Below are 22,459 nucleotides of genomic sequence, written 5' to 3'. Positions count from 1 at the left end.
GCGACATGCGGGTACGATAATTGGCATAGAAGTCTTTTACTTCATGTTAAAATCTTTAGTGAAGTACGAAATCTATCTTGAAAATTTCTGAATTTCTTTTTCCAAGATGTCGATAAAATAATCAATTCTTATTGGTTTGTTAGCTTACTCAATTGCTCCATTTATCACAATCTGCTTATTAATTAATTCTACTTTACTTTATTCTTTATTTCCTGAGATTTCTTTGTTTGTTGAATGATGTTGAATGAGAGAAGAATAAAAGATATATATAACTTACAGCTCTATCGATGCATTTGCTAGTACAATTGTCATTCAGGTGGTTGTATCATAAACCAAAATTTATGTAATTTACTTGAAACTTTCGTTACTTCAACTTTGTAAATAAATACATGCTCGAGTAAAGTTTCAAATCGATTGACCATCTGATTTTCGAAGTATAATTTATCAGTTATAAGACAAGGCGTGAAAATGGAAAGGTTTTTGTCGTATAAAATTTTTAATAACCATGCCATTCATTTGATAAACTAAGCGATGCTAGATACGGCTATTTGTAACCATATATTTTTTGCTCGAAAAGTTTGACCATCTAGTTCCGGTGCAATAGCCATTAGAATGTTGCAATTCGATGATTTTACTATAGCATTCGTCGTTTATCGCTGACTTTGAACGTTTGTATTTCTTTTGCTACGATTTATTGATCAATTATCATGATGAATTGCAGTTGTAATAATCATCGTTTCAATGTTTATGTCTCTTAATTATATTTCTACTCTTTTCGTAATTATGCATCTATTCATTCAGTGTGATATAACCACCTTAATTACGTAACTGTATCATATTGTGGCTGGAATCATTAATAAATCTGGATAAGTTAATAAGCTTTCTATGAAGTTAAGCCGAAGCTGAATAAGAGAAGTCCTTGTTAATTCACACGAGTAATACTGGGGAAACAGCTATTGAGGAAGAGCCCCATATTTTACTCTGATGTTGCGTCGTGTATTTACTTTGGCTCTCAGTTGATGAGCTTTTTACGTATGCACGTAGAAGATCAGATTTACTTATTTTAGCTGAGTCTATAAGTTTTACTTTGCTGTAATTTGTGTCGACTGTTGTTATGATGCCGAGGAACGAATCAATATATTAATATTTTTGTATGCCTGTGCTGTATATTACCATTGATTTAAATACTTTCATTTATTTTATTAGTCCTACCATTATCCTTCTGAGATCATCCAAATATGTAGCGTCTTCCATCAGCCATGCATAATTTATACATTCCGTTGTATTTACTATACATATTTTGGTCATCGTCAACCAATGAACCGAAACAGCGATTATTCGTTAGGTAGGTACAAAATTGAATGTCGTACAATTCTTTTTGAAGGGGTAGCCGGAAAGGTTGTTAAGTTGAGTCGAATAGTTGGCATCTCTCTTCAGTAGAGCTTACGAGTACTCGAGTGGCAGAGCCTGCGCTGAAATTGTCTAATCCTTCTCGACTCGTCTCCAGTTATAAATAACAGGAAGGGTTTTGTCGTCTCGAACGAGTTTTTGTACGTCGAGGAAGCACCTGCTTGTGCTCTTGCCATTCTCTGTATACAGGTCGGGTAACATTCACGGGGACTGCCGATGATGTCACTGTCGCTGATCTTCGGCTTTATCGACGAATATTTGCCGCGTTGCAGTTGCTGACGAGTCTCTGGCAGCTGAGCAATATAAACCTGCGCAAGTTAGCAAGTACGACCGTTCGAAAATGCGGATTTTGCCCATTGCAGAGGCACTCTGGTTGAACTAGATAAGTAATGCGCCCGTGAACATGAGCCCGAACGGGTGTACGCAGTGGACGCCGAGCTTTTTCCATTTGCGTCTCCGGGTGGCTTAACACTCGAAGAAGGTCGTTGATCTTGACCCCGAGGTATTTTAATTTTCTCCCGTGTCGTTCTTTCGTACCCGGGCGGTCTCGCGATCAATGATCTCAACTGAAAATGTCCTTCATTTTTATTGCTCAATGTTACTGAGGTACAAAGTGAACAGCCGCACAAATATTATGTCGCGTGCGTCTGTATTGATTTTGAGCTTCCATGTCATGCAGTATCTGTAGATTTTGTTTGGTCCCTCTTTCTGTAAAGCGTTGTTACAGTAGCACTGCATTGAATGAACCCTGTTGCAGTTCGTCTTCGATGACAAAATGCAGTTCCGATGTGACATCGTTGATTTACTCCATCTTTATCTCGGCACTTTCCATTGGCTCCTATGTCTGTCGGCACGCTAGTCGATTTTTTTTGTTTTTGAAATTGTTAGTGCGCGAATCGTCGGCGGCTTTTCTTATTTTCCTTTTCATTTCGTGGAACTCGTTGACCGTGTCGCTGATTATTTAGCTGAACGATAGATCGCTTTTCAATACAAAAGAACCATTTCAACACAACAAATTACAATTTTGCCAAGAAATCTTTAATGAAATTTCTGAAATAAGCTAGGATCATGAGAGACTACGGATACATGAATTTTCATAAATAACCACTGAAATTTTCTACTTCTACTTAACAATTAATGCATCTGACATATTCCTAAGCCGACAAATAATAATTACTGATTTTTACATCAAATTAAAAAAATTGTATTAATCAAAATTATAAGCTTATTCCATATACTAAATGTTATTCAAAGTAAAGTTCTACACATCGATCAAGTGACAAGTTACCGTCATTAGACTAATCAATTACACGACGTACTTAATACTTGTAACTTGTAAATAAAAACAAACAACAATTGTAACATGTGCTCCGCTCTAGTGCAATTACTTTTCCTTTTCTATTTTTCGGTGTAATTGGTCTTAGGTTCCGGTCGTTCGAATCGCGGAAGTTTTTTTTCAAGCGAATGTCCATTAGCGTTCTTGAAGTTTTTTTTTTTCGCGTTATCAGCTCGTTGTCCGCGCTGGCAAAGTTACTTTTGGCTACGTTGAGGTTGAACGCGGTCGTAGTCGAGAGTTCAAAGTTGGTCCCCGGTGCCAAGCACACTCCCGGAACTCGTGCACGTATCATAAATTTTTTCGTTTGCTTGTCAGGTTATTTCATAACTCAATTAATCGCAATGTCGTTCGCTAATTCTACTTCGCTTGTCACGTGCTGAGCAGTCGTTTGTTTAAAAAAAATTACAGCATTCGGGTTTGTGTCGCGTCCGTTCCTTAGTGGTATAGCATGACAAAATGAAATCGCAAAAAATGTGGAACGCTTCACGATTTTGCGTGTCATCCTTGCGCAGGGGCCATGCTAATCTTCTCTGTATCGTTCCAATTTTAGTATATGCAGAGCCGAAGCTACTGCGGCGACCAATGACGTAGAGCTGGCTTTTATACGAACCGAGCGATTGTCCTGCCGCTCGCGAGGTGAATCGACCACCTGGCGGTGGATTAGCGCAACGATTCGGACACGGCAGGGAGCGCGAAATTCAAAATTTCGAATGGCATTTTGGATTGAACGTCGCGCCGTCGGCGCAACAGATAGCTACAAAGTTACTTAATTTCCTAGCCTCGTTTAAAACCAGCAGTCACTCTTTTCTTTCCTAAGGGTATAAATATCCGTGGGCTTGAGCAATGCCGCAGGAGTCCTCATCAGCGTCGCGATGCAACCGCTTAGCTAACGCGAGCCGCATGATCGCCAAGTTTTTCCGCGGCGCCCCGCTCAGGCGGACAAGAAGGAACGGCGAGAAAGCGGCGTCCTCGCGACGCGACGCATGACTCGTTCGCGATCTTCTTCCGCGATCGCTTTCAACGCTCGCTCGTGCCCCGAGCGCGCATATGAATGAGAGAATGAGAGACCGGCGCTGGCGCACGTATACCTGGGCACGCGACGACGACGACGACGACACGACGGCAGCGGCGCTGCGTTGCGCAACGGGGCAGCGTGTGAACTTGTTGCGCGATCGCTCTGTGTGTGTGTGTGTGTGTGTGTGTGTGTGTGTGTGTGTGTGTGTGTGTGTACATTGTACGCCGCGCGGAAGCTTATGGGAAAGTATACGTTCCGCGAGAAATGCGAAAAAAGAAAACGATCGACGCGCGCTCGGTCGTTTGTCTCCATTGTGCCGATTATACATACTCTCGCGCTCGATTGATAGCATGCAAATTGAAATTTACGTAAGGCTATCTCTGCTTTTCTTATCAATTTGCAAACGGCGCTCATTAATGCAGGCATTTGAATAAAGGAAAGCAAAGCGAGTGCGTACACGCCGCGGTAATATTTTTCTTTTCCGAATATTACGGAGCCACGGTTACACGTTACTCAACCGCTCAATTAGAGAGACAGAAAGCGACGCGCGGGCATGTTCGTTCTAATTCGCGACTGGCCGCGGAAACGGATCGATCATCGGCCAAAAGTACGCGCGGCGCCAAATGACGAATCGCCGTGGTCGTCGTGATCAGTGCCCCCCCTCGCGCGAACGTCAACGAGAGCGCGAATAATTAAGAGCACATCTCCCTCGTGATTAATTATGATCGATGCCGTATCGCGCGCGGGTAATATTCTCGCGTCTCTCGCTCGAAAACAAAAGAACGAAATAAAAGAAAAAAAAATGTATAAAAAAAAAGACCAGGCGCGCAAAGGAACAGAGCGAAAGGGAGTTGCGTGAAAATAGAGAGAACGTGCTGTAGCGGGGCGCTAGCTAATTCCCTATCTCTCGCGCGGCTGCGAGAGCGCGGCAATATAACTCTCCTTTGCGTGCGCGCGAGGCATAGGACAATATAACCGAGCGCCTCGCGCCAGGCGCGTGCGCATGCATTTTAATCGCCGTTTCGTCATGCATGCGTAATACAGACGCGCCGGCCGCGTGTGTCTGTGCGGACGTCTGTTTGCCGCCGTGCAATTGTCCGGCCGTCAAACTTGCCTGTCTTCTTCATTTTGTTTTTTTCGCTTTTCCGGACGAGCCCCGTAATCGAATTACCAGGTGGAAATCCGAGAGCGAACGCGGCAGAGTTTTCGTTGCTGCGCCCGGTGAATGTGCGCGTGGATTGTTTATGACAATTGGCGCGCGGACATGCTGACGCGTCGACAGATCCGAATTCCTTTCGTTTCGCTCGCCGACATTCGTCGATCCATGATAAGTATAGCTCGTGGCAAATTGTAATTTGCCTCGATGGATGATTTGCTCGCAGACGCTTTCTTCGTTAACGAGTCGAGGGGAATTGAGAAAAACTTGATAGCAAGTGCTTATGACTTCGAGCATGAAAAACGCCGTTAACTCGGGTTGGGTTTTCTCTTAGAAATTCTATTTTTTTATTCACTTGTAAAACTCCTGCATATTTATTCTTTGTGTAGAAACAGATGGTTCAAGCCCATGATGAACTTGTTTCGTCTTTTCGAATTCATTTTATAACCACATGGAGCTGCTTTTAAGCCGAAATTCAAAAGGTTCTATTCGTGGACTAATTTAACCAAAATTGTTGTTGAAGAACTCATTTCCTTTGATGGCGCAAGTCTTAAAATATCTTACGAAAACTCATCTTAAACTAAAATAAACTATGGAGTGTGAAATATCACCCTCTCCTACAACATTTCATAGTTTATTCCAATTTGAAATTGTAATAAATAATTGTAAGTAACTTTCGTAAGGTTCGTTTGATAGGAGAAAATGAGCCCTCAAACAACTATTTTAATAATTTTATTGTGCACACAGACCTCTTGTCATTAAAATGAAAAAAACTAATTAAACTTAAAGGTCTATTTAAATTTTAGAACTTGAAACCCTATACTATATCCCTAAATCATCATGTTCAATAGAAAAGCAAAAAATTTGAGTACTCTAACTTTAACGATTCAACGTGTCACTCTACAGACTTAGAATAGTCGCAAACTATGACCAATCGGTTCTCTCTCTCTCTCTCTCTCTCTCTCTCTCTCTCTCTCTCTCTCTCTCTCTCTCTCTCTCTCTCTCTCTCTCTCTCTCTCTCTCTCTCTCTCTCTCTCTCTCGGCCACCAATAACTTTCGCCGGGCACATAATCTCTCAATCTCGACACCGGAGAAGAGGGAAAAAATGCATCCTTCGCATTCCCGACGCGCCGAAAACGCGCCGCCAGCAATTACGCCGCGCGCTGCCTTGCACTTTCTATCTACTTGCAATTACAAAACTCGCGCTTTTACGGTTCGCCGCCGTACAATTAACAATTAGCCGTCCGTTTTTGGAGCTCGCGATGAAAAGAGCACCGCCGTGCCCGTTTTGTTTTGGTAACGACGGCCGTTGCGTTGCGCGGCCATTGTTCCTATCCGCGACGATGGCTTTATAAAGGCTTTCGACGGCGCGTCTTGCGAGTTTGGCGTGCGCGCGGTTAAAAAGGCGTTCTGGTTTAGCGCGACAACGACACGCTCGCGATCGACTCGTTAACGCCGACCTCCCGAGAAAATTCACACTGGACGTAGCCGTGCAACTCGACTGTCGTAGCGAGTTGTCTGCGACGCAGTCTCGACTCTTGGATTCGCAACAACCTGGGAGAAGGTAGGTCAAAATCAATTACGAATGCTGGGCGCTGGCAAACCGCCGACAACAATCGACGCATTTTCCGGTGGTTTGGAGGGAGGACGTGGGAAAGCGCGGCTGAATTGCGAAAGCTGCTGGCCAATTAGGAAGCTGCGCGTGTATCCGTATAGGTTATAAATATCATGAGGCAATGCTCGTGCCAACGCTCCACTTTTCATTTATTCTTGTTCATCGTCGCCTGTTCATTGTTGATACCGCGCGAGGCGATCGATCGACTTTCCCCAAGGTTATTGGATTTCAAGGCTGGCGCGGATACGCATCGCAAGCTCTGCCGGCGTCGTCGAAGTCCGACGTAATAGCCCGCTCGCGCGCGCGCCAGGAAAATTGCGCTCGACGACGATCCCTCCCTGCGCCTCGGCTCCATTAAGAGCAGCTCGTCTTTTCGCGGATAGGCAAAGCTCGTTACGCGCTCGCGCGGCAAAACAAGAAAACGAGCGACGCGGACTTTCTAACGACGCGCGGCCGTGCAGCGCTGCACAAAAGAGGCGACACAGCCGTGGGAGTGAGATAGGAGGCGGCAGGCCTTGCGTCGAAAAAACTGTCGCTCGACTAACCCCGTTCTCGCCGGCGACGCGTATGTATATGATTTTTTTTCTCCTTCGCGAACTTCTCAGAAAACTCATTTGTAGAAGGGAGAGATGAAACCACGAGTGTCCACAACTCGACAACGAAAGTTTTAGGAAAGATGTTTCGCTCGCGATAAGGTCTTCGAAATATACTGGAAAAAATTATTCAATGAACGTTCATCAGCTTAATGGCTTTTGCGCAAGGTGTGTAAGAGGTGAACTTCGCGATTTATTTTCTTTAGAATTTCGATATGGTACTAAATATGGAAAAATTTCAGGGACCTTCCTACTACTCTAACCCATCGTACTCTTCAATTTTATCGCGATCTGCGCATTTTGACACGAGTCCGGCATCTCCTTAAAATTGAACCCTAGCCGTCTCTGCTTCCAAGCGAGTGAAGCGTTGAAATCGCAATATTAAAAAGAAGAAAAAAACCATCGCGTCGCCGCTCTCGTTAAAGAATTCGACTCGATTTTTCCGGCCGATTCGCCAATCATCGGTAAAATAAAAAAAAAATCATCCATCTATATTCACAAAACCCAAGTCAGCGGCCGTTTCTCGCGGACGGATCTTCTCTCTCGCGCAGTCTCTCCGGGGAAAACAGTAGTAATCACGGGAGTGGCGCCTCTCTCACTCTCTCTGATGCAGTCCGCCGCAATGCATACAAATGCCGCGCGACGGCGCACTACTACGTGCCAAGCGTCTCGTCGCCTCTCTCTCTCTCTCTAGTTTTCCAGCGCGTATTGTCTGCCATACGTACGTATATACCTCTGCTCTGCGTCAATTCGTATGCCCTCTCTTTTTCATTCAGCTGGAAAGAAGGACTCGCTTTTTTCTTTTCCTTGTTTGTTGTTTTTTGCGGCACTGCGACAAGTTTAATCGAATGATCGCTACATCTAATTAGCCGTAATTGACTAAGGCACGCTCGCAGCTCGTGCGAAGTTTCGTCGAGTAAACTTGCGATATTGAATAAAGCCCGCTTGTTTCGCTGCTGCAACGCGTATCGACTGAAATATTTTGACGGTTAGGCATATCGTAACTGTGTTGGGTCGAAAGAAGCGGCAAATCCGGAGCAAGCTTGAAATCCGATATAGAGGGAGTTCAATCAACGCGCCTGTGTTGCGATAAGACAAGTTCGATTCTCTCTCTCTCTCGTCGCTTCGGTTTACACGCCGACTTAATACCTAATCAAAATCTCCTTGGAGAATGCTTGCCTGCTCGCCTCGCCTCGCCTCGCCTCGCCTCGCCTCGCCCCCCCCCCCCCCCCCCTTCAGCCGCCTCTTCCGCGGGAAAACACCTTTAGCGGATTATCCTCTCAAAGTCCAAAGCTTGCATTGCTGCTTGACTTTAGGTAATCGCGTTTCTCTAATGGCTCTAATGGACACGCTTCGCGTACGGCAGCAAGACGCGATTTTCTTCTGGCCCTCGCCGCCCGCGCGAGAAAAGCCCGCCGGAAGAGAGCGAGAAAACAAAAACGGAGAGAGAGAGAGAGAAAAAAACGGCGCATTAGATAAATTGAATCGAGAGCGACGTCGTCGAGTCCCGGAACGCAGTGACTCTAATTTCTCTAATTCCAGCAGTGACCGCAAGCGAAAAGCTGCCGGCGCGAGAGCGGCGCGCGCGCCTCGACTTGCCAATGACAACGATCAAAACGGGTGCGCCCCTCCTAATTCCCTTTCGCCCTTTCCCCGGGCCCGTCCTCGGAGCTCTGATTAATTAAACGTTTAATTGAGATAGACGCGGAAACTACCGTCTGTACATATATTTATCAAGCTTTTTTCAGCTCGCGCGAGGCTCTGCGCAATCGCAGCTAGCCCGAAGCTGCGCGAGAGGAAAGCTTGAAATTGAGGCGCTCCGGCGAAACGTAATTGCCGAGAGTTGCGCTTTTTTTCCTCTCTTTCTTCTTTCTATCTTTCTCTTTCTTCTTTTCTCCCGAGCGGCCAGATCAAAGATCGAGGATACTTGCTTTTTGCGAAAAATTTCACCTACCCACAGCTCCGTAACGCTTGAATTACTACCCTCCGGTGTGCTGTCCGACCAATGAATTTCCAAGCTTGAGCGTTTTCCTCCCCGAGTTTTTCCTTGTCGAGCAACGGCTTTACGTTCGTTATCCACGATCGCATTTCTCAATTTCGAAGCCGTCGCGCGCTTATCATCGTTATCCCGTCGTCGAGAATTAACAGGCGGCTGCGAAAACATCGGCGACCCGACGAGGATCCCCGTAGAAGAGGGTCGCCGCGAACCGTCAAAGCCTCAAGTCTGCCGTAAAGCTGAGCGAAAACAAGCCGCGGATTGCCGTCAGCAAGTGGTACTTTCATCAGCGCGCGTCCCCCGTAGAAGGTCCCTCGTCCTCGTTCGCTGTAAAAAAGCAGCACTCTCGTTTATCGCTCTCGCGCGCCTTTGCGTCGCCGCGTCCCCCTTGCGCGCGCGCGCCCCGTCCCCCGCGCGATTTTTCTTTTCTTCCTTCTTTTTGGTTTCTCTTCGGGAAACGGGAGCGCGGATACGCGTAACAAAGCGTCGGCTCAGACGAAGGGAAAAATCGGCAGCTAGGAATCAAAGGCAAAGCGCGCAGCGATGTAAGCTGCCACGGTGCGCGTCGGCAAAGGCTAAAGTACAAACTCGTATCCTCATAGCTACTGGGATTTTCAGCTGCGCGAGTTAGTCCCGCGAGAGAGAGAGAGAGAGAGAACTTAATCTAAGTTGGTTGCTTGCTCTCGCCTTGGCCGCGCGCATGCAAGCTGTTATTGACAGCTAATTTAATAAACTTGGTAATCAAGTTTAATCAACTAATTAAGTGAACGACTGCAGCGCTGCTGCTGCCGCTGCTACTGCCGCTGCCGAATTGCGAGGGTTTTTCTTATGAAGGATACACGCGCACAGCCAAGTCGCCGATCTTACAACTATACGTAATGTTGCGACATTTTACAACCCCACTAGCTCGTTGATAATCCAGTCGCAGCTTTAATTCGCGTTTCAGAGCGCAAACGCGATTGCAGCGGCCAAATAATTGATCAAAGCTCTTGTCGATTTTACATTTGAAAATGATAATCATAGCGGCGCGCTCAGGTCGACGAAACTCGCGCGCGCGTACACACACACACACACAGCCACATCATTCCGTGCGCGCGCGTACAGAGGGTTTATATTATAGAGAGAGAAATTAACGTGCGCAGAGAGAGAGAGAGAGAGAGAGGGGGAGAGAGAGAGAGAGAGAGAGAGAGAGAGAGAGAGAGAGAGAGGGCAAACAGATTTCAGTCTTTTTCAGTCTGTGCGCTAACACACCACTTTGAGAATATATATAATGTCATTGCCTCGTGCCGGCAAAACGAGGGGAACTAATGCACGCGCCGAGGATTATAATTATGACGAAGCGAAAATCTCGTTTTTGCCCGTATGTACGGCGCTTTGACGACGATGACGAAAGGCTAAATCACAACGCAGAATGCGATTACACTGCGCGCGTACCGTGTGTGCTTGTGCGTTTGAAGAAAGTTGAAATTTTCATAGAAGAGAGCTATTCTTCCAAAGTATTTAAAATACCCGTCGACGCCGCCGGGCAAGATGGAATAACTTGTGCACTTGACGTGAGGCTACATAGCACTTGCTCGGGCAATTTTTTAATTGTTTAATTAGCGCCAAGAGCCAACCAAGTTCAAGTGTCTCCCCCACCCACCCACCCACCCATGCTCCCTCGCTTTTGTAGTTGCGACCGTTGGCGTAACGAGTCGGTGAACGTTTTTTTTTTTTTTTTTCAGTGGCAACTTTTAACAACACTGTAAGCTCCGAAGTAAAACAAAAGAACACTTTCTTTCGCTGCAGCCGACATCCCGCATTTGCTTTCGATATCAAATTTACAAAGAGACGAAATTGCCAATTTAACCGGAAAAGAAAACACAGTACATCTTAACGAACAAACGAGACGCCAATTAAAAGCATTGACGCAAACAACGACGCGTATAATACGTCGATAACGAGAGTCCGAGGCAAACAAAACAAGTTTTCGGGTTTACGTAGGCATTATCAGCAGCAAACGGAATACCGCATATAATTGGCGTGTCTGGCCGGTCGAGCTTACCACGGCTCGTTAAGCAATTCACCGACCACGTGTGAATTATTTCGCTTAACTCCCAAGACACCGCGTGGCTTCTTGAGATTAACATTGATTTCGTTTGGCGTTGCTGAGTGGCCGTAAAAAGCCTCGTGAATCCTAGCAGTCCATTGCGCTCGAATTGCTCTCTGGGAGCCTCACTTTTCTTCGATTATACACAATTCAATTAGCGATTTGTCGTTCACTTTGAGCACATTTGAAAAATCGATGAAAATTTATTTATTTTTTTTTTTTTTTCCAGTGATCGGTTACTCAATTTGAGTAAACATCGATGTCATCGCGAGAGCGAACAAATCGAAAAATGAAGGAGCAACTAACCGTCGCGAGAGATCGTAAAGAGGACCGCGAAACAGCGTCGAGTCCCATGTGGGATTTCGCGATGTCGGTTAAAGAAACAACCGATATGATTCCACGCGGAGTCCATAAACAAGAGTCTCTCCCGTGCAAATGTAACCTGTTGCTCTATCTGTCTCACTCTCCCTTGTTCAGCGGCCATTAATTTGGCCAGCGAGTAGTCTGCAGAGGCTAATCGACTTTCAGAGCTGAAGCGGCGCTGAAGCGTCCGTCATTTCATTGTTTCGAGTGCATTTGCCAGAGGAGAGTAATAGGGCTGACCTACGAACGGCACGTTGATTATCTTAATTTGGCCGGTGCAAGTACGAGAATGAAATGGCAGTTAACTTGTCGTTCTCGTTGGACGTCGCGAGCTTTGAGAAATCCTTTGTATTCTGATTTGACGAGAATCTTGCGTTAATTGATCGACGATACAAGTTACAACAACTCGACCAAGGCGGTCCTTTTTATATTTCGCTGCATGGTCTGACTTCGTATCTACCGTTCGATTGATTGCAGTCTTCGAAATGACTGAAGTGCTCGTTCAATCGGATATCGTTTATCGCCGTAGAAACATCAGAAAGTCAGAGACAAATTGCCTCGTTAACGCGCCCGTAAAAACAACGATTATGTGGAAAACAAAATCACGCTACTCGTCAATTAACGTAAAGCACCGCTCGCGTGATTAATAAACACTTGGGAGCGTGGCGAAAGTGAAAGTGCGCCATCGTCGTCGCCGTCGCCAATAATAACCGGACAATCGTATTTTCGTGCGCTCTACGTGGCATTTCTACGTTGGACGACGGTCACCATTCGTATTACAATGGATTTTCGAATGGCGACGGCAAGCGCGGAGCGTGCAACGAAACTTCCGCTTCGCTCGAGCCGCCGGAAGTCCGTTTGCCGCGCTCACGTCAGCCGAAACGAGAAGCCAACTCGCAGCAGCGCGGCAATCGCGCAACGAACTTGGACGCGTTTACAAACATATCACGCGACAGGTGGAGGTGCCCGTCGCGGGCTAAGATATTCGCATGCCAATCGCGAACGCACGACTGACGCGGGCAGCGCTGCATTATTTAGAAGTCGAGCTGTCGAAGACGAAGGCAAGCGAGCGGCACGGCACGGCTCGCCCGAGGAAAAATCAACGGACAGACGCCGGATGCCTTATTCATAGCGCGCGATCAGCGCGAATGCTCGAGGGATTACTCTGCTCGCCGGGCGAGTCTGATGATCGGCGTCTGATCGCCCAGCGGTTTCGGCCGGATTACGCGGAGTATACGCTCCCGACGACTATCGCCCGCGTATCAAAATGCAATTCGGTCCCTCGCGAGCGAGAGGGCAAAAGAAGCGGCGCTCGCGAACAGGACGACTCTCGAGCGTCGACGCGCGAGTGGGCGAAGAGAAGAGCGCCGCCACGGCCTCAGCAACGTGTAAAAGCACGAAGAGGAAGAAGAAGAAGGCCGAAAGCGCCTTATGGAAAGCAGCCGTGGTTGTGTATTGTGCTTGCGCTCCTCTTTGAGGCATTTGCAATCGTCGTAGGATTTGCTCCGTTCGCCCGAGTTTGCGCGCCGAGCCGCGTGTAACGCGCGTTTGATCTCGCGGTGCGCGCTCGACGCCACGAGGCGACGGCGTTGTGATACCGTGATATCGCGAAAGCCCGCGGAAAAGGGAGAAAAGGAAACGTAACGCGCGCGCTTTTCCTTGGCGCGACGGAATACTCGGGATTCTGCGCGCAAACGTGTCGGCGTAATCGAGTCGCATTAGCGTTTGTTTTGCAATTGAACGAGCGTCCTCGAACGTCGCAGGCCTTCGCAGCTGCACGCTCGTTGCGCAAACGAATTAGCGATTCGCTGCAGTTCGCAATTAATAACAATACCACTCGGATTTAATTTTTCCATTTGGCCATCGCACTTTCGTTCGATGTCTAATTTCAGTCAATAATTCCAATTATAAACCCACGTCCGTTGAATAACTTTTCGCGCGCGCAACGAAAATTCACGCGCGAATTATTACAACGCCAACTTTTGCGGAATTACCGCATAGAAGGGCAAGAGGGGGGTCAGGTACTCGACAAAGCGCTTAAAGATTATATATACATATTCGTGCCGAAGGTTTACGAGTCTCGCTTTTATCAGAGCTTCGGCGCGAAGTCTAAATAAAAAGTTGGCCCGTAAAAACGGCCGTGGAGCACGCGCGCGTGAGCAAAAGCTCTGACAATTTCCGATTTTAGTATGGCACTGCGGCACCTGGCAGCGTCGTAACTCGGACCGTTATGCGCGATGCCTTGCGCCCCTCCCGCAGCTCCTCTCGCGCTTGTGTATAAGTGCGATGGCTGCAACTGCTCCTCCTTCGATTTTTAACGCTTAGCCGACAGAAAAGAGAGAGAGAGAGAGAGATAGAGAGAGAGAAAATTTCCGTGGAATTCTTCGATACAAAGTTAGAACCGCACATTGTTAATCGAGGCGTAAAGAACGAGGTATGTCGTCATAATTGGGAGTTCGGAGTTATGACTTTTTATCACAAAGGATTATCATCGCTGCGACAGTTTATAATTAGGGGAATTCGACGGAGCCCGAGAACTCGACGAGTTTAAAGCGTCAACTTTAACGGTCTTGCGCCCCTGTTCCTTTTTCAGAACAAGAAATGGAAATTAATTACCAAGATGTCGTTAACACGAGACTTTTTCTAGAGAGTTTTCAAAAAAAGAAAAAAAAGAAAAAAGGTCTCTTATGTACGTATATGTTATTGTAGATATCGTACTAATTAAATGGCTGCCGGATTTCATTTCGCTGCGAAGAAGGATGCTTGTTTTTCAAAGTTTTTCGTAATCTAAAACTTTATTTTTTTCTACTTTTCGCTCGCTAATAAACACGGAAACGCGAAGTTGAAAGAGATAGAGAGAGTTTGAGCTTTTACTCTTTTTTTTTCTCCTTCCAGATGCTGAAGATTGCCGCACTGCCAATATTACTTTCAACTTTGTTTTACATCGATTTCCATGGAAATACTCCGATTTGAAATGAAGTTGAATTATCCGTGCTTGCGTGCGCGAGAAGGATATTTCCCGAGTATGGTTTTTTTTAATGCCAATAAAAAAAAATTTTTCTATCGGGTTCAACGTATGTCTTCACAATCGAGGAAAAAAAACACGTCAAGTCAAAAAGTTCTTTCACTACAAACGATGACAATGAAAAACAAGCCATCGCGTACCTGTCTAAAATGAAAAAAGAAGAGAGAGAGAGAAAAGGAACCTTTTGCAGCCTTGGCGCGTTCGGAATTAGCCGTCGAAAATCGCGTCAGCGTCTCTCCGCGCGATCGTAAAAAAAGGAGAGGCACCCGTAAGAGGACAAAACGTGCGCGCGCCGTTAAAACGAAGCCAATTTCAAGACGAGCTCGCGCGCGCGCAACGTCAGCGCATTTGTCACTCGACTCGCTGCTGTTGCAGTTTCTTCGTGGCCTGGCTTTTGCTTCTTTCTTTTTTTTTTTTTTTACGAATCTTCATTTCAACAAATCGAGCGGGATTGGCGCAATAATGACGTTCGCTGCTCTGCGATCGACGATACGTCGACAGCCGTCGGGGTTTCTCCTTGAGGCGCGCGATTCAAGGATGCCTCTGTAGGCGAACGAATCCCAATGATCGAAAGCCATTGCGAAAGCGTACATTCGCGATTAGGGTCGCGTGCAGACGGACTGCGAGGCAGCGCACGCGGACTTGCTCGCTGCGGAAAGAAAGAAAGGTCGCGAGTCATTGCGCCGCTCGTTCCCTCGCTCTCGGTTCAAGGCAATGCAGCTGCTCCCTTTTATTTCACCTCCGCTACGCCTAGGTCTCGCGCCTTTGTCTGCCGCGAGTCAGCGAAGAGTCTTTATAATTGATATCGTTTTGTATTGGGAGACTATCGAAGGAAAGTCGGCGTGCACACCGCAGCCAAACTATTGCCTTGATTTTCTCTCCTTTGCGTGTCAATGACTTACCACATTCGTTGTATATCATTTGACCGAACGTTTCCTAGAACGTAGTTTGCCAAATGGATTTAAAATTATATAGCTCGTTGTGGGAAATAAATATAATTTAATCGAATTTCTTATCAGTTCATCGTGATAATGGTCTCTTTCGCTTACTCCTACGCGCAGATCATAATGATGTAGTTTGTTATCGTTACGAGCCTAGGCACAAAGAGTTCGTCATTATCGGATCGTTCGTCGAAGAGAAAAAGAAAGAAAGCGTGCACGCGCACACATATGCAAATTCGTAAATGCATTAGCGCAACATTGAAAAGGTGTTGATGTTAATTAACGCAAATTTCATGTACACGATTTCCAAAGCTCTTGTACTTTCAGTTGGGAATCGATGCTGCACCAGCGACGCATTAAACTGCGAACGATAATGAGGCGCGGCAAAACGCTCGAGCCTCGCTCTCCGCGAGTGGCAGCGTCAACGTCACGGATCTCGAGAGCGGCTCTTCGCGCCTTGCCGCGCTCGCAACGGCGCGGACTCTCGTCGGCGCGTCGCACGTACGCTTCGTCCTACACATTTCGGCCGCACTCGCCGTGATTTCCGTTCGTTCGCGATCGATCTGCCGTCGTCGCGTTCATTAGACGCGATAACGGTCGAATTTCGCCGCTAATCCCATAACTCACCTGGAACGCCGCAACGACGTATGTTGGGGCAATTAACTAGCGGAACTGCACCGAAAAAAAAGAAAAGCCAGATTTCCCAGCAGCGCGGCTTACGCGCGCGAGCTATTCATAAATAAGATAAGAACGAAAGGGCGAAGTCGCGGAGCCACGCGAACGTGCGCGCGTAACCAGATTGCTTTCTCTCGGGCTCGCGCACGTGCCGCAGTTAAATGGTATTCGTCCGAGCGTCCGTTTCGTACGGAAAACGTTGCCCCACTCCCGCCCGGCAGAGACGGGCCTTCGAAGAATCCCGCAGACGTTGCGAGACAACGTCTTCATCGCCGGACAATCTCGTCGCGATTATAATTTCGACGTAATAAGTATCGTTTCCTAACGCGTTACATGCGAAGCGAAAAGGCTTCGAGAGCGTATCCGTTCTCCGAGTCCCTCTCTCTCTCTCTCTCTCTCTCTCTCTCTCTCTCTCTCTCTCTCTCTCTCTCTCTCTCTCTCTCTCTCTCTCTCTCTCTCTCTCTCTCGCGCGCGCGCGCGTCGACGGCCAATCAACTCCAACTCGTTTCGCCATCGCACATCGCAAATGGATCACGATCATACGTACACACACAAGTCGCGCAATAACTTCGCAGCCCCCCTCCCCCCTTCAGTCTCTCTCTCTCTCTCTCTCGTGAGTCACCGGATTAAACAATCGGCTGCAATTGTCGTTTAACAACTCCCTCTAATTCTATCTATGGCTAAAGGTCATATCGCGCCTGTGGGATACGTCGCCTTTTTTTCCGCTCTCTGCAACGCGCCGGCGACTTATTGCGAGACTTTCAGGACTGTGTGCACTACTATTTGAAGCGCGCTGAGCCTTTGTCGAGTTTTACGAGATCGCATCTGGTTGTAAAGAAACGAAAAGTCGTATATTTTGATGAACTCGACGATTATCAATTTGTGCCGCGTAGTAATTGCTTTTGAGTTATTGAGCAATTTTCTTTGTGTTCGGTAAACGCAGTTTTTATCAAACAGAGCACTAACAGTGGTCGCGAAAAGTATTCACTTACTCGTTTGGAGGAGAAAAACACGCGCCTTGGATAAGTTAACCAGTGCGTTTATTCCCAATGAATGAGAAATGTCTCCCAGCGAAATACTGAATATTAAAAATAAGGACTGCTGAAAAGTAGCGTCACAAGTAAAATACAATTTTTTACCGAAAACTCCTTTGTCCACAGCTAATTCTGCATCAATGTTGGCAATAAATATTGTTTTACGAAGAAAAAAACTTTCACTTATGAAACTTTACAAGTTATGTATTAATAAAAAAGTAATCAAAATTTTCCATTGACACAAAATCATTAAGTTTATTCTGCCTAATGAAAAATAAGAGAAAACATTTTTCGCGAACTTGACAAATTAGTCAACATTCATACTAGTATAAAAACTGTGACTGAAACATTCTAAATATTATTTTTAACCATCAAAGTATAGATGTATACTTGAATAAAACTACGTTACTGTTGATCGTATAATCATAGTAAAAAAAAATCAATATATCAAGAGCTAACATTGCGTACGAATTTTTTAGCTCTGTTCCACTCCTCTCGTGAAATAAAATCGTCGAAAAGAAATAATGATAACCGATCGTTCTAGCACACAGCTTTACATGTGCGGCCAAACAAATATTAAAAGAAAAAAAAAACTTTTGGTGCAAGTCAACAAAACCAATGCTCACTTGATGGCAATGCGCGAGAGTGAAATAAAAATTGGCTTTTTGCAACAGATTTCGTAGCATTAATCTCAAGCGCTAAGCGTAACATATATATCCGGTTATTATCGCGAAACTGCGCATTCGTTTTCGTCAATATGTGCGGCGGCGGTTGTTTGCACCGCCACAATTTCGTTCGTTCGCCTTCCTCCCCCACTTTCCACCCCCTCGGGCCAATTCATTTTGCCGTGTAGTCAGCACGCCGACTCTCTCGACTCGATTTTTTTTGTTTCTTCAGTTTTTTGTTTCCTTCTTTTTGTTTTAACTGTGATGCTGCTGCTGCATATTTCAGGATTGTTTATTATCCATGGGCCTTTTCCGCGCCGCGGCTCTCGCGCAGTGACTTCGTTTTCTCCCTTACCGCGCGGGACGAGGACGCTTCGTGACTCGCTCGCGATCATGACGATTGGGCAACGCTTTGTAATAGAAAGCGCACGCTGCATCGGTAAAGAAAGTAGAGGCGGCGCGGGGCCATAGATTTGAGCAGCCGGAAGAGCGCGGCGTTGGTCGTCGGCCCTGCGTAGGCGCCACGTCGAGCCTGGCGGAAAATCGCCGCGCGGCCGCTAATTTTCGGCGAAACCGCCAGCTCCATCGCCCACTTTCCCGCGCGGGCGCGTCATCTCGGGCGCGAGGAAAGAGCGAGGCGTGCAATGATGTGCCGCGATTGCGCAATCGGACTTGGCCAATCCGCCTTTCTTGTAATCGGAATTGCTCGCGGTAATTGTATGACATTTTGCCTCGAAAATGTTGTAAAAGTGAGCGACCCCCCCCCCCCCTACCTCCCTCCGCATCATATACCCGCAGCAGCGAAACGCCGGTTGTAATCATGCTTCGCGTATATGCGCGTAAATGATAATGTTGAGAGCGATTGGCTCTTAAATACGCGTCGCAAGAATGTTGATTCACTAATCGCTCGTTTAATTGAAAATCCCGTACGCGCGGATTAATTAACGTCGCGCGCGCCGATTTCCCACCGCGGCGAAATTCGTGCGTGCGCGCGCGCGGTTACGTACAAACGCGGACGGTCACGGTACATCCCGATTTTGCACAGCTAGAAGGCAGTTTCTCTTATTGGTTTTTGCCGCTGCGGGGACTGCGGGCGTTTTTAGGTTGCGCGCGCTTTTCGCGCGTGCGATTGTTACCCGCGAGCGTGACATAAGTTGGCTGGAAACTAAAATAAGTGAGATGATTGCGCAATGAGCCTTCGTATGGATAGGTATTTCCGTATGGATAGGTCGTTGCGCTAGACATTTTCTGTTCGTTTTCAACGCTAAACTTAATCTTCTCGCTGACGGGGGATCTTATCAAATAAACGAACGATCGTTAAAAAAGAAAAAAAACTATAACAGTAAACGTAAAATCCGATGTAGAATGGCGACACGTATTGGCCGTGTGTACACATGGAAAGTCAGCTGCAAACGTACAATACGATGAAATGTTAAAGCAAACAATGGGTGTCAAAAACTCGATCGAGAGAAAGCGCGGGCGCACGCACTTGCTCTTGACGCTAGTCAAGCAGGAAGTGGAAATTTTGCACTTTCAAAGGATTTGCCCGGAAAATCCGGGGCTAGCGCCTTTTTCGATTCAAGCCCATGGCCTTTATAGAGCGCACACGCTGATTCCTTGGCACTCCAAGTGCCTTATCGAAACTTTTGCCTCGGCACGGAACGCACGCTTCGAGGACGTGATCGGTAAACTGTTAGACATCCCTCTCGACTAAATGAAATCTTCTTAATAAGCTCTCTCTCTCTCTCTCTTAAAATGTAGTTTGCGGTCTAAAAGGATCGTTTGAAAATATAATTCCTCCTCAAGGAGTCTTTCTGCACTCTACTGCCACTTTCACGCTCTCTCCTATAGACTCTGTCTTTTGGCCAGGTCGCTCTATCGGGGAGAATTATTTACGGAACTTGTGATCATTTTTCTTCCTATCGCTGATGCCTTTTCAAGAATATTAGTGCGCCAGAGCACTTTAATCACGATTTTTGCGAAGTAAACGTGTTTTCACTAATTACACTTTTCTTTACCATTCATTTAGTAAGGACGAATTGCGAAAATGTTACCGATGGTCTAAATAAAAAAGCGTCATATACAAATTTTTCCTTTCCTCGCTTATAAAAAAGGAAAAACTGAAAATTATAATAATTCTAATTGGTTTAAGCGGAAAAGAAATATCCGAGAATACAGAACGAGTATCTTAAAGTTTCCATATTTGACATTATCATTGTACTGAATTTAAAATATCAGATATGAATATATTCATTAACTCCTGAACATCGACGAGTGCAGGATATGCGAATCACGTAATTATTTTCATGAGCATTCGAAAGTAAATTTTCGTAGTTTGCCTTGAAAATCGTTGACTCGTGCGAATTCACGCCAGCAAATATCAAAATAAAAAATAAACAGAAAATGCAAACTGATGAATCCACTAGACGTGCTATGAAACGAGATATCTGTGTGCCCTAATTCTCCTGCCGCTAACCACGTGTGTGTAACCCTGCCTCCCACCGAATTACACAAGTACCGCGTACTTGAAAATAACGGATCTAGCAGTTCTAAAAAAAAAAGAAAAGTCACGAGACACAGAGATAAGCATCACGTGCGTGTCTGTCTGTGTGTATCGCATTTTAACGAGTGCTTAATTAACCTCGCAACCAGCTATTGAAAATCTATTTGTCCGCATGCGTGATCTGTAAACTCACCGCGCGTTTTATCGACAACAACGGGCGTGTAATTGCTAACGAGGAGAGAGTCGGATTGCTGGACCGTCGAAACTTGGAAGAACGTGTTCTTTGATGGTCCGCAATGTGAGAGAAAAATAGATATGGGCATTCGTGTGAAAAGTCACTAGCATCAAGATCAACTTCTTGTGCGCGTAAATAATTGAGCTGCGATCTCTTGATAATAGTTGAGCAAACTTGCCATGTAGTAGAAATCGAGAAGATCAATTTGCGCTTTTCGTTGATTCAAAAAAGTCAATAAAAAAAGACAGGAAAATTAACATCCTTTAAAAATTCCCTCAAATATACTATTTTTGCTGTGATCTTTGATCGATGTTACTCGAATCGAAAATCGTTGATTTCGCTCGCGCAAGCTATCAATTTGAGGTCCTTGATGCTTACTAATCAAATGATTCAGCTACGAGTAAAAGCCTTGAATTTAACGACTCGTCTTGCATCAATATCCATATAACCGGAGATAGGAGACAGATTTGACACTTTTTTCGTACGTCATGAGTTACTGGAGATCGTTTCTTCGAGTATCAAAAAAATCGGCGGTGTAGTATAGTCGACTGATTTCTCCTTGTACGCCGACCGAGAAATCGTAAATATAAAAAAGAACTGATAGTAAAATTTAGAACGTGCTTGTTATCGATTGTTCATGCGGATACGTTCGGTCTATTCGGACCTGTCAATGTTATCTTATCCTGCTAATTAACGTCTATTTTTATCAACACGTGTGTGAATGGTTGATCAAAAGAGAGAGAGAGAGAAAGAAAAAACTAGTATCGACCAATTAACACGCGATCGCATTCGCCAGGCGACGAGTGAGTTGTCCAACGGAAATACCATCGCGAAATCCCGCCACTCTCGCGACGAAAGGCACCTCCAAATCGGATTTAAAACTCGCGCATCGTGCGCGTTGGGCGACGGCTGTCGATATCAAAGGTATCGGCGCAACCAAATGCTCCTCGCCTACGGGTCCGTCAAACGCACGAGGCAGCCTCGCTCCTGGCGCGCATCGCGCTCATAAGCTAATTGACAGCCGCCGAGCAAACCGACCGTCTAACGCGGCAGCGGCAGCCGGCAACGCGGCCGACCTCGTCGTGTTTTCGCGTGACGGTGAAAGTTCGCGTCGAAGTTCAGAGCCGCCGCCGATCGGTCACGCTCGCTTGATTCTTCGCGATGTCTCTCGCTATTCTCCGCCGCCAATGAGCTCGGCCCGGTAGAACAAGCGAACCGACAAATCGTCGCGCGTACAGTCCAACTCGAAGTCACCGCTGTGTAGTGTATGTAAGCCGGTCGAGCGCGAAATGTGCGTGTGCAATGCGAGACAAGCGACGGGCAGACCGTAGAAAACGTTTTTCTTTTTTTTTTTCTTTTTTCTTTTTTTTATTGACGGCTGCGAATTAGAAAATCGATCGTGGACTTACACCGATTCGTTCACTTGTTAATAATTCGCGACGCCTTTGTCAGCTATTTCGTTCGGTTATAGCAGGAGCGAGTTACGGTCGACCACGGCTTTGATGCATTGGCGGGCGCTACAGTCGTTTTAGTTAGAAGCGAGATGTCATCCAAAGTAACGTTCGTTTGTTTCATTGCCATTTGTCGGCGTGTTGATGTTCCCACGTCACGACTATTTTGACCAAGCTGATCGACAGTCACGTGGAGAAACAGGCTTGTTCCAGTGCTACTCTGGTCATCAATTTACGAAGCGAATCACTGCCGAGCCAGTTGCTCGTTCTTGATAACGAGCATCGCGAGTAAATTGTCGTCGACGATCGCGCGGAGAAACGTCGGCTATAAAAATCGATTGATGGAACGATCAGAGA

The 22,459-nt window shown here is 46.2% G+C and overlaps 1 protein-coding gene and 1 non-coding gene across 2 annotated transcripts in view; one reads left to right on the top strand and one right to left on the bottom strand.

Moving 5' to 3' along the window:
* Window positions 1–22,459, top strand: part of LOC131666499 (RING finger protein 17) — a 202,884-nt gene that overhangs the window by 169,144 nt on the left and 11,281 nt on the right. The window lies entirely within an intron of this gene.
* On the bottom strand, window positions 3,214–3,320 carry LOC131666657 (U6 spliceosomal RNA). Its single transcript, XR_009302120.1, has one exon. It is a non-coding gene; the product is annotated as a U6 spliceosomal RNA (small nuclear RNA).

Source organism: Phymastichus coffea, unplaced genomic scaffold, assembly GCF_024137745.1.
Source record: "Phymastichus coffea isolate CEN01 unplaced genomic scaffold, Cenicafe_Pcof_1.1 PCOF00059, whole genome shotgun sequence".
NCBI lineage: Eukaryota > Metazoa > Arthropoda > Insecta > Hymenoptera > Eulophidae > Phymastichus > Phymastichus coffea.
The sequence above is the reverse complement of the archived record's forward strand: the minus strand, read 5'-3'. Positions and strand labels throughout refer to the sequence as shown.